The following is an 11,600-nucleotide window of genomic DNA, read 5'->3' on the forward strand; positions in this document are numbered from 1 at the left end:
ACATTGACCTTATAGATGTTTACATAATCATGAGGGGCATTGATGAGGTGAATAGCCAAGGTCTTTTACCCCCAGTAGGAGAGTCGAGAAATAGAGGGCATAGGTTTAAGGTGAGAAGGCAAAGATATAAGAGGGACCAAAGGGGCAACTTTTTCACGTAGAGGGTGGTGCATGTATGGAATGAGCTGCCAGAGGGAGTGGTACAGGCAGGTACAATTACAACATTGAAAAGACATTTGGACAGGCACATGGATAGGAGAGGTTTAGAGGGATATGGGCCAAATGCAGGAAAATGGGACTATTTCAGTTTAGGAAGTCTGGTCTGCATGAGCGAAAGGCTTGTTTCCATGCTGTATGACCCTATGACCAAATGAAATGCCCAGTGGAGCAAGAAGATGGTCAATAACCTTCTGCATTCTGCAGGAGTAAGTGTTAGCATCTTCTTTCTGCTGCCTCACACTTCAATTCTGCCAACATGCGGTAACAGCATCACGGTAAATGGCGTAAAACTCTCAATGTTGGACGTAATATCTCCATTCAATAGCTTGCACCCATCTTGTCCTCCTAAACTACCATTTCCTCCTGCCTTCTGTACTTCCCACTCACTCTCTGGGGCACCACCATTTTTTCCTGCTCCTGTATCACCGCTGACAAATTTTCCATCCACATTCATCTCACTCAATCTCTTTATTTGTTTCTTGGCAGAATGTCAGAAGAAACTCACACAACAGGCTGAGAAAATTAAGATGGATGGGAAGGAGAAGATAGCTGGCCAACATTTATCTCCTTATCCCCTCTGCTAAGATCCTGGAGTTTCCAAACAGGATCAAGGTTAGGCCAATGAGGACACTGAAGGCCTTATGGCCAACAAACACAATAAACTTTATTGTGCTTTGATGTGTTCCTCTCCCAATTACCACTAGTGTTAGCTCATTCTTAACATGCCCAAGCTTCTACCCCTATTGCACAACAAATGGGTTCTCTTCTCTTATGTAGGCACAAGTGGCATCCACACGACTGGAACGTGTTTGTGAATTGGAGAACACAAGTGGTCCTATAGTGCTTATCTGTGATTGCAGCAGCTTCGTAGAGGTGACAAGGATGCAATTGCCAGGAACCCAATTGCTTGAGGCCAAGATTTATAAAGTGAATTATTGGTCAATGCACAAACTGCACAATGAAGTTTCAACATACTGGACTTTGATAGCAGATATGTGGAATCATTGAATCTAGGGATAATTGATTTATGCAGTTGCCTCTAGCAGTACCTCACATTGCAAACATATCCATCTCTTCCCTCACAGACCGGAAAAATAAACTTGCAACACCCACAATGAACCTTTTGGTAGCCATTTTTCTTCCTTGTTGTGCAATTGAAGTTTGTTTGAAGATTGCATGTTGCCCAGTTTGTGATCCTGTAAATGCATTCCAGGCTCTGCCTAATAGTTAAGATTACTCCCCTCAACCCCTCATGTTCCATTTTGTGTTGCTTTCTCTGTTAAATCCATCAGTTTTCAGGGTCCCCACATTCCCATCAAACTATTTTATTTGCACTAAATATTCACAAATTTCCCCCTCAGCCAATGACTTACCACAGTGCCAAGCCCATTATTGTGATCCACTGAGGGTGTTCTGAGGAAGGGTCACCGGACCCGAAATGTTAACTCTGTTTTCTCCTTCACAGATGCTGCCAGACCTGCTGAGCTTTTCCAGCAACTTTGTTTTTGTTCCTGATTTACAGCATCCGCAGTTCTTTTGGTTTTTATTGTGATCCACTATCCTCCTTTAAAGTCAGTGTGATGGTGACTTGTGAAAACTCCCGTTCCTGCAGTAACTCAGCCCTCCGATGCCATGTCAGATTTCACCCTTACGTTTGGGGTTGCACCTTTTTGCTGTTATTATGCCTTCAGAGTCACAGCAGAATGCAGCAGAAAGCAGAATTGTGTTTTCTGTTTTCACCATTCCATGGACTGCACCTAATAATACTGCCCCATTATCATTGCCCAAACGCTCAGGACCGTCTGACATCCTGGACTGACTTATGAGGACAGTCCTGACTATGCACAGCCCAGCCACCAGACTGATATCTTCATAGCTCCCCAACTGATTTACCTGTACTCCCCTGACTGGTTAGACCTGACTTGCAGGATTGCCCATAGCTCAAACCCCCAGACTGCAAGGACGTGGATCCCAGACAGCAGTAGGACCAAGGGATTGATTGACCGCTGCCAACTCCATGCAATGGATCAAGTGAACCCTCTGACTGTGGTGACACACCCCCCTGACTGATTGTCATTCCTCTTGGCTCCATCACAGACTTTGACCTTCAGTCATGATCACTTGGCTGAAGCACATGCAATGTGCTTGCTGTATAAGCTGCTGGCACATGCTATAGGTGTGACAATGGCATAACCCAGTGCCATATAGCAACACGTCTGCCCCCATGTCAATTCAGTGCTGCCAAGTGTGACAAGCTCGGAGATACCAAGAACTGCCGATGCTGGAGTCAGAGTCAACAGTGTGGAGCTGGAGGAACACAGCAATAGAGGCAGCATCAGGGGAGTAGGAAAGTTGATGTTTTGGGTCGGGACCCTTCTTCAGAACAAACTGCCTATCTTTCCGTCCGTGCTGCACATAAAAGCAAGCGAGAGCTGTTGAGAGCATGTAAATTCTCAAAAAAGCATCAATGTGCTAAAAGGTAATGCAAGCCAAAGATGGTGTGAATCTCAAAGTCAGTACAAAGTGTGCAAGTGCTAAGAAAGCAAGGTACGTGACGTAAGACGTGTCATGTATAGATGTATGTACTCATGCAGGGCAGCATGGTGGTGCAGTGGTTAGCACTGCTTCATCATAGTGCCAGGGACCCAGGTTCAATTCCAGCCTCAGGCAACTGTCTGTGTGGATTTGCTCTGTTCTTTTCCTCACAATCCAAAGATGTGCAAGTGAGATGGATTGGCCATGCTAAATTGCCCATAATACCCTGGGATGTGCAGACTAGGCGGATTTGCCATGGAAAATGCAGGGTTGCAGGGATTGGGGTAGAGGGTGGGTCTGTGTGGCATGCTCTTTAAAGGGTCAGTGTGGACTTGATGGGCTGAATGGCCTGCTTCCCCAGAGCATGTGAAATATAAAAGTGCCAATGAGCAAGTGAAGTTTGAAAGGGATGAAATGGTGTGTGAGCTGTTCAGAAAGCAACCAAGATTATGTGGTGAGGCTAGTAGTTTTGGTGATGTTCACTTGCATGGATGAAGGGTGGAACATGCAGAGTCATTGTGATGAAAGCAAATTTTCCTGTGGACTGGGAGAAGCAAGTGGTGAGCTGCTGTCGCCAGGCATTTTCATGTAGGGAATTGGTGTCAGCCAGTTTCTCCAGGAGGGGAGTGGAGAATTGGGAGTTGCACAGAAATGATTAACTGATAATAAGATGCAAAATGCATGGAAACAAGTTATTCACTGTTCATTAGCAAGATTAACAATTTGCCACTTACAGCTTAATTGGAAAATTGGAATATATTTGCCAACTGTCTAGCTTTTGTCCATGATGGGGAGGCAGTGAAAAAATTCTTACGTTACTGGAATAGTAATCCAGCAGATTATACTAATGGTCTGGGGACATGGATGCAAATCCCACCATGGTAAATGTTGAAAGTTGAATTTCAATAAAATCTGCCTATTGACAGCTACTGCTGGTTGTTATTAAAAAAATCTGGTTCACTAAAATCCTTTTGGGAAGGAAATACACCATCTTTACCTGGTCAAAGTATACAATGCCAAAAAGGCCCTTTGTCCCATCAAGTCTGCACCAACCTATTTACACAGGTCTCACATTCCAGCACTTGGCTCATGGCCTTGAATGTTAAGACATCTTAAGTGTTCATCCACATACTTTTTAAAGCTTGCGGTTTCTCACCTCTGCTCACCTCCAAGGCAGTGGATTCCAGATTCCCACCGGCATCTGGGTGAAAAAATAATTGCATGAGTCCCCTCTAAACCTCTTGTTTTTCAGTTTAAAATTATGCCCCTTCATTATTGACCCTTCAACTAAGGGGAGTAACTGTTTCCTATCCAGCTTGTCTATACACTTCAGTCAGCTCACCCCTCATCCTTTCCTGCTCTACAGAAAACAACCCGAGCCTATTCAGCCTCTCTATACAGTGGAAATATTCCAATTCAGGTAAGGTCCTGATGAACAAAAACAGAAGTTACTGGAAAAGGTCAGCAGGTCTGGCAGCATCTGTGAAGAGAAATCAGTTAATGTTTCGGGTCCAGTGATCCTTCCTCTGAACTCTTGAGCCTTCTGAGGAAGTGTCACTGGACCCACAACATTAACTCTGCCAGACCTGCTGAGCTTTTCCAGCAATTTCTCTTGTGGTTTCTGATTTACAGTATTTGCAGTTCTTCTAGTTTCTATTTAAGATCCTGGTGAATCTCCTCTGCACCCTCTCCATTGCAATCACATCCCTCCTATAGTGTGATGACCAGACTGCAAACAGTACTCCATTTGTGGCCTAACCAAAGTTTAGTACAGCTCCAATGTAACCTCCTTACTCTAATAATCTACGACATGACTGATAGAAACAAATGCACCATTGAGTAATCATTGAGTACAACCTTGACTTGTTATTTTTTCCAAAATCTGGTTTGACTTACACTTGACTCCAGTCACTGAACCATGTGGCTGACTGTTAAATGCCCTCTGGGCAATTAGAGATAGGTAATAAATGCTGACATAGCCAACCACGCCACAGAACATGAATAAGTAATAAACAAAAATCCACCACAACATTCTTCTGTTATTGAAGCAAATATCATCCTTCTATGTTAATTGGGTGAATACAGCCAATTAAATTGGCACACAGAAAAATGTAGATGCACAAAATGATTTGTCTATTAGTATCAACAACTTACCTCTTCTCTTTCTCCTATGCCAACAGGTTTGGAAATTACTGCCAATCTAATGAAGGTTCGTGGACTAATGTTATATTTTCAAACACAATCTAGAAAGCAACCCTGCTTTATGAAACATTTTAGGTTGTCGCATGAAAATGGTGGGACAGGCACAGTTTTTGATTGAGCTGGTAACAAAAGTGCGATTTTGTTATTAACAGCAGAAAACGTCTGCCGATTGTAATGCGCTTGCAATAATGATAACTTCGAGCTTCTGCAGCAGCTGACCGTCCATTTGGTCTGTGTTAGAATTTGAAATATTTTGGAAGCCAGTAAGTACAGTGTGCAGGCCTATATGAAACCACCAGGAAGTAGCAGACAAAACATTTCATTTCAAGGACTCAGACCTGTGAGGGGCAATTAACCTATTGGTCGCTGGCCAGCCTGAAATTTAGGCAGCACATCCATTGCTTTCTGATGAGAGGGCTGCGTCTCTCACTAACATGTCATCATCAAACTGCATTCTCAAAATGAGATAACAAGGTGTAGAGCTGGATGAACACAGCAGGCCAAGCAGCATCAGAGGAGCAGGAAGGCTGACATTTCGGGCCTACATCCTTCTTCAGACCCTTCTCAAAATGAGAGGTGTGATACCACACCCTCAGAAAGAAAAAAATTCTGTTGTACAGGTATATATCAGTATCCAGTATACCACATCACTCAGTCTACCTACCAAACTAACAACATATCATTCTGCAGCATATGATGAGATCTGAAAAATACACTCACTGTTAGCTCCTGGATCTGTATAAATCATGGTGGTTATTTTAAACTTCTGGAAACCACAAAACTTAACAAACAAGAGATGAAACAAAAACCAAAAGAACTGCAGATGCTGTAAATCAGAAACAAAAACAGAATTTGCTGGTATAGCTCAAAAGGTCTAGCAGCATCGTGGAGAGAAATCAGAGTTAACATTTGGGGTTGAGTGAAACAAGGAAGGAAGACTGTGGATGCAATCTTAACCCCGAAACACAAATAGATTTGTGTTGAGTGGTAAATCAACATTTTACAAATTTTGAGGCCAAATACCACTTCTGGTTTTAATGGAAGCACGGTGTATCAAAGATGAAAAGATTTCAAGGACTCGGCATGACTCCATCATTACAAACTTTCTTAACAAATTATGGCCAAGTTTGTCAGGCCTAGCAGATATTAGAAAGCAAGAATTATAGAATCCCTGCAGTGTGGAAGCAGGCCATTCAGCCCATTGACTCCACACTGACTTTCCGAAGAGGATCCCACCGAGAACTCACCCGACCACCCTATCCCTGTAACCGTACATTTCCCGTAGACATTATGGTCAATTTAGCTGGCCAATCCATCTACCCTAAACATCTTGGACTGTGTGAGGAAACCAGAGCACACAGCGGAAACCCACGCAGACACAGGAGGAATATACAAACTCCACACAGACAGTTGTGCTAGGCTGGAATTGAACCCGGGTCCCTGGCGCAATGAGGTCACAGTGCTGTCTGGGTTTAAAAGTTGTGTTTTACAGCACTGCTTATGGACCAGGAAGAGTAAAACCTTTCCTCAGGTCCAATATGCACAGCTGTAAAGCCCTTTACAGCCCCCACATCTAAGATCTCTTAACCTGCAATTCCCTCTCCCCCTAATTCTGATTGCCTGCTTTCTCTAACCTTCATGTATTTTTGTTTTTGCAACATCAGTTGCCCCTTCTGCAGCCACCATTTATCCTGTCAGCACCACCATCTTGCAGTTTATGATCACCATCTCTGCTCCAACCACACTCTATTCACTATCTAATCCTCACACTCTAGAATGTTCCACTCACACCCCCAAAACCCTCACATCTCCCCCACCCCACCATTAGATGTCTGCTATATGCTTGCCCATCCAGAAAACCAGACTCTTAGTAAGGTCAAATGTTGGACTGGAAACATGGAGTAAAAAACACAGAAACTCATTCAGGCCTTCTTGTTTGCAATGATTCTGGGTTCTTCTCAGGATTTCCTCCTCTTTCATGTTTTTCTCCTCAGGTATATTTTACTGTCTATCCACTTCATCTTTTTCAGTAATTATTTATTCAGAGACAGGGTCACATGCTTGCAAAAAGAAAGATTGATACTCCTTTGTACTTGAGTAAAATATACTGTATGAATGTGTATATATACTGTATATACAGTATATATACACACATATATATCATGAATTTTGCAAGCTTCAAACATGAATAGGACAGAGTTATGCAGGGTACATTACATGAACTACGTTGGGTAAATGAATGTATTGCAGAAAGGAATTTTAATGGGTCAAATTGAAGCTGTCATAATTCCCACTGCTCTTATGGTTAAGGGAACAACGTGCATATAAATCTACATGGACACTAGGAATGTGCTATAGATCACTATATCATTATCAAACAGTGGAAAATTTGTGTCCTTGAGTGTAAATATGTTATCTTTGGAGATTTCAACTGACCAAATAATGGAACAGGAAAACCTAAGTGATTTACAGTCAAAGTTAGAATGTTTAATTCCTGACTGCTTCATGACTTAGCACACCAAGGAAACCATGACAGGCAGTGTTTATCTTGACCAGGTCTTTGGTAAGGGCCTGACAAAGTATGAAAAGTCAGGTCTAAAATCTCTGGAACAATGGCCAGAGAATGATTAGGGTTAAGATATTTTGCAGTGCAGTTATACCAACTACCTGGAACCAGGGAGATATTTTGCTGCCACTTACAGGGTATGACTATGTGGGAAATGTGCCACACTTACAGGATTTCAGATACCAGCAGAGTGTTAAACAGGACAAATGTATAGCAGATGGGGCAATCAGCTCACATCAGGGAGGAAATACCTTTCTGAGTCCTAATGAGAATGTACACTGTATGGCTCTACTGCAACGTTAATATCAAAGAAAAATACATTTTTAATTACAAAGTAATCATGTATACTGTGTAACTGAACACTGCTTGGGTGCTCCATGCTTTAATGAAGCAGTTCTTAGATCGATTATCCTGAGAGACTCAGTAAGATTTATGCATTGTTCTTATAATAAAGTCTAAATAATCTATCTGTTAATAGCCATACTTTTGATTGCTGAGCACCTCAAGCATTGCCTCCACTTTTCATATAACATTAGCTCATTGTGTATAGTAAGGAAAAACCCATGCACTGTCAATTACTTCAACAGAAGAATACCTCGTACCTGAGAACAATCATTACCATTCACAATCGAAACAAGGCTTGATGGCATTATCAGTAAAAATGAAGGAGAAACATTCAGAAGCTAATTGGTTATAATTATTTTCAATGGAGTTTAGGAGAAAGAGAGAGATCTCATAGAAACTGTAAACCTCTAAATGGTTTAGACCAGGTAAACGCAGGAAGGATGTTTCCAATGGCCAGGAAGTCCAGAACCAGAGGTCACAGTCTAAGGAAATCAGATAGGTCATTTGAGACTGGGATGAGGATTCGGCCAAAGAGTGGTGAGCCTGTGGAAGTCTCTGCCATGGAAAGCAGTTGAGACTAAAACATTGTATGGTTTCAAGAAGGAGTTAAATATCGTTCTTAGGACTAAAGATATCAAAGGGTTTGAGGACTACAGTAGTAATTTGTGCATAGAGGCGGAGGACATAGGTAGGGTTCTAAATTAGAGATAGTAGGAACTGCCGATGCTGGAGAATCTGAGATAACAAGGTGTAGATCTGGATGAACACAACAGGCCAAGCAGCATCAGAGGAGCAGGAAAGCTGACGTTTTGGGTCTGGACCCTTCTTCAGAAATCATTTGATGCTGCTTGGCCTGCTGTGTTCATCCAGCCCTACACCTTGTTATTTAGGGTTCTAAATTAATGCTTTGTGTCAGTATTCATTAGTGAGAGAGATGATGTGGGTATAGAAATCAGGGAGAAGGATTGTGATATACTTAAAGAAATTTGCACATATAGGGAGGAGGTTCTGAGTGGTCTGACAGTTTTAGAAATAGATAAATCTCCAGGGCCAGATAGAAGGTATCCAGGCTGTTGAGTGAGGCAAGGGAGGACATAGCAGCAGCACTGACGATAATTTTCAGTTCCTCTTTAGTCACAGGAGAGATGCCAGAAGACCGGAGGACAGCCAATGTGGTACCGTTGTTCAAGAAGGGAGCAAGGAATAAACCACAAGCCAGTCAGCCAAACCTCAGTGATGGAGAAACTATTGGAAACAGTTCTGAGGAATCGAATTCGATTTGCAGTGTTCATTTTCACAGAATACATTATCACATGGTAATTCAAGATATATTTTTTCTTAATACTAACATTGCTATAGAAGTACACATTAATCAAGAACAGTCAGCATGATTTTGTTAAGGGGAGATCATGTCTGATCAACTTAATCATGGAAATATAGAATCATACAATACAGAATGATGGCATTCAACCCATTGTGTCTGTACCAGCTCTGGAAAGAGCTGTCTACCTAGTCCCACACTCCAGCCCTATCTCCATAGGATCCTAGAAGCCTTTTTAACAACTGTTACAATGTGCCTGGCCACATTCAGAGAATCATGCACATTAACTCCAAGATCCCTCTGCTCCTGTACTCCCCTTAAAGTTGTATCATTGAGCCTGTATTATCTCTCTGCATTTCCTCTACCAAAATACGTTAGCTCACTTTTCTCTGCATTGAAATTCATCTGCCAGGTGTCTGCCCATTTGGCCAATTTGTCAATATCCCTCTGACATTACTCAGCATCATCCTCACAATTCACTAGTTCCACAAAGATAACATTTCTGAAGAAGGGTCTAGGCCCGAAACGTCAGCTTTCCTGCTCCTCTGATGCTGCTTGGCCTGCTGTGTTCATCCAGCTCTACACCTTGTTATCTCAGATTCTCCAGCATCTGCAGTTCCTACCATTTCCCTCACTATTTTCACAGTTTAGTAGCATCCACAAATTTACAGGTTTTGCCCCTAACATCCATCTTCAAATTGTTAATATAAATCTGAAAAAAGTAAGGGTCCCAACACCGATCACTAGGGAACACCATTTTCAACCCGTCTCCAATCTGAGAAATGCCCATCTGTACCTACTGTCTGTTCCTATCTTTTAGCCAACTTCTAATCCATGTTGCCAAGGACCCATCAATCCTAAACATTTCTAACCAACATTGTTAACCAACATGCCATGTGGCACTGTATCCAATACTTTCTGAAAGTCCAAATATATAATATCCACAGCACCACCCTCATCCTCTGTCTATGTCACCTCATCAAATAACTCAATTACATTTGTCAGACATGACCTGCCCTTGACATAGCCATGTTGACTGTCCAGTATTAACTTTATTCTCTAAGTGTATATTTTACTTTATTCTCATGGCCTCCATCAATTTTCTCACTATTGATGTCAAGTTGACAGGAGTGTAGTTTCCTGTGTTATCCTTTGCCTCTTTCTTAAAAACTTGATTACATTTTTTGAAGAGAAAACCATGTGTATAGATGAAGGTAATGCAATCAATGTGGTCTACTGCGACTTCAGCAAGGCTTTTGATAAAGTCCTCTTTGGGAGAATAATAACCCATGGTTTCCAAGGAAATTTGGCTAATAGGATCTGGAATTGGCTTAGTGGCAGGACGGTTGGGAGGTGCTTTTTGTGACTGGAAGCCTGTGTACAGTGGGATTCTATAGAGATCAATGTTGGGGTCCTTGCTGTTTGGTACATATCTGAACAATTTAGATTCAGATGCAGTAGGATTGATTAGTAAATCTGCTGATGACATGAAAATTGTTGGGGTACTAAATAGTGAGGAGGATAGCCTTAGATACAGTAGGATATATATAGGCCAATCAGATGGACTGATCAGTGACAAATCGAATTCAATCCAAACAAGTGTGAGTTGTGTACTTTGGCAGGACAAGCGAGGCAAAGGAATACTTGATGAATGGTAGGACCAGGGAAGTACTGAGGATCAGAGGTGTGCATGTTCATCAGACCCTTCAAGTAGCCAGACAGGTAGATGAAGTGGTTAAGAAGGCCTTTAAGTAATTGCCTTTATTAGCTGAGGCATGAACTTTAAGAGGTTATGATGGAACTGTAAAAATGTTGTTTAGGTCACAGCTAGAATACAGTTTGCAGTTCTGGTATCCACATTATTAGAGGGATTTGATTACATTGGAGAGGGTGGGGAAGAGATTTATTGGGTTATTGTTTGGTCTGGAGGGTTTTAGTTAAGAAGAGAGAATGGATACACTGGGGCTGTCTTCCTTGGAGCAGAGGAGACTGAGAGGGGACATGATTGGGATGTATAAAATTATGAGTGGCATAGATAGTGTAGGCAGGAAGGAACTTTTCCCCTTGGTGGAGGGAATTAATGACCGGGTGGGGGTTGTGCGGTGCATAGATTTAGGATAATGGACAGGAGATTTAGAGGCAATATGGGGAAAAAATTCACTCAGAGGATGGTGGGGAATCTGGAATTTACTGCCTGAAAGGGTAGGAGAGGCAGGAATCCTCATAACACTTAAGAAGTATTTAGATGTGCACTTACGATGTCAAAGCATACAAGGCTGTGAGCTAAGTGCTGGAAAATGGCATCAGAATAGTTAGGTAACAAGGTGTGGAGCTGGATGAACACAGTAGGCCAAGCAGCATCAGAGGAGCAGGAAAGCTGACGTTTCGGGCCTAGACCCTTCTTCAGAAATG

The sequence above is a fragment of the Rhincodon typus genome, chromosome 2 (genome assembly GCF_021869965.1).
Source record: "Rhincodon typus isolate 14 chromosome 2, sRhiTyp1.1, whole genome shotgun sequence".
Taxonomy (NCBI): Eukaryota; Metazoa; Chordata; class Chondrichthyes; order Orectolobiformes; family Rhincodontidae; genus Rhincodon; species Rhincodon typus.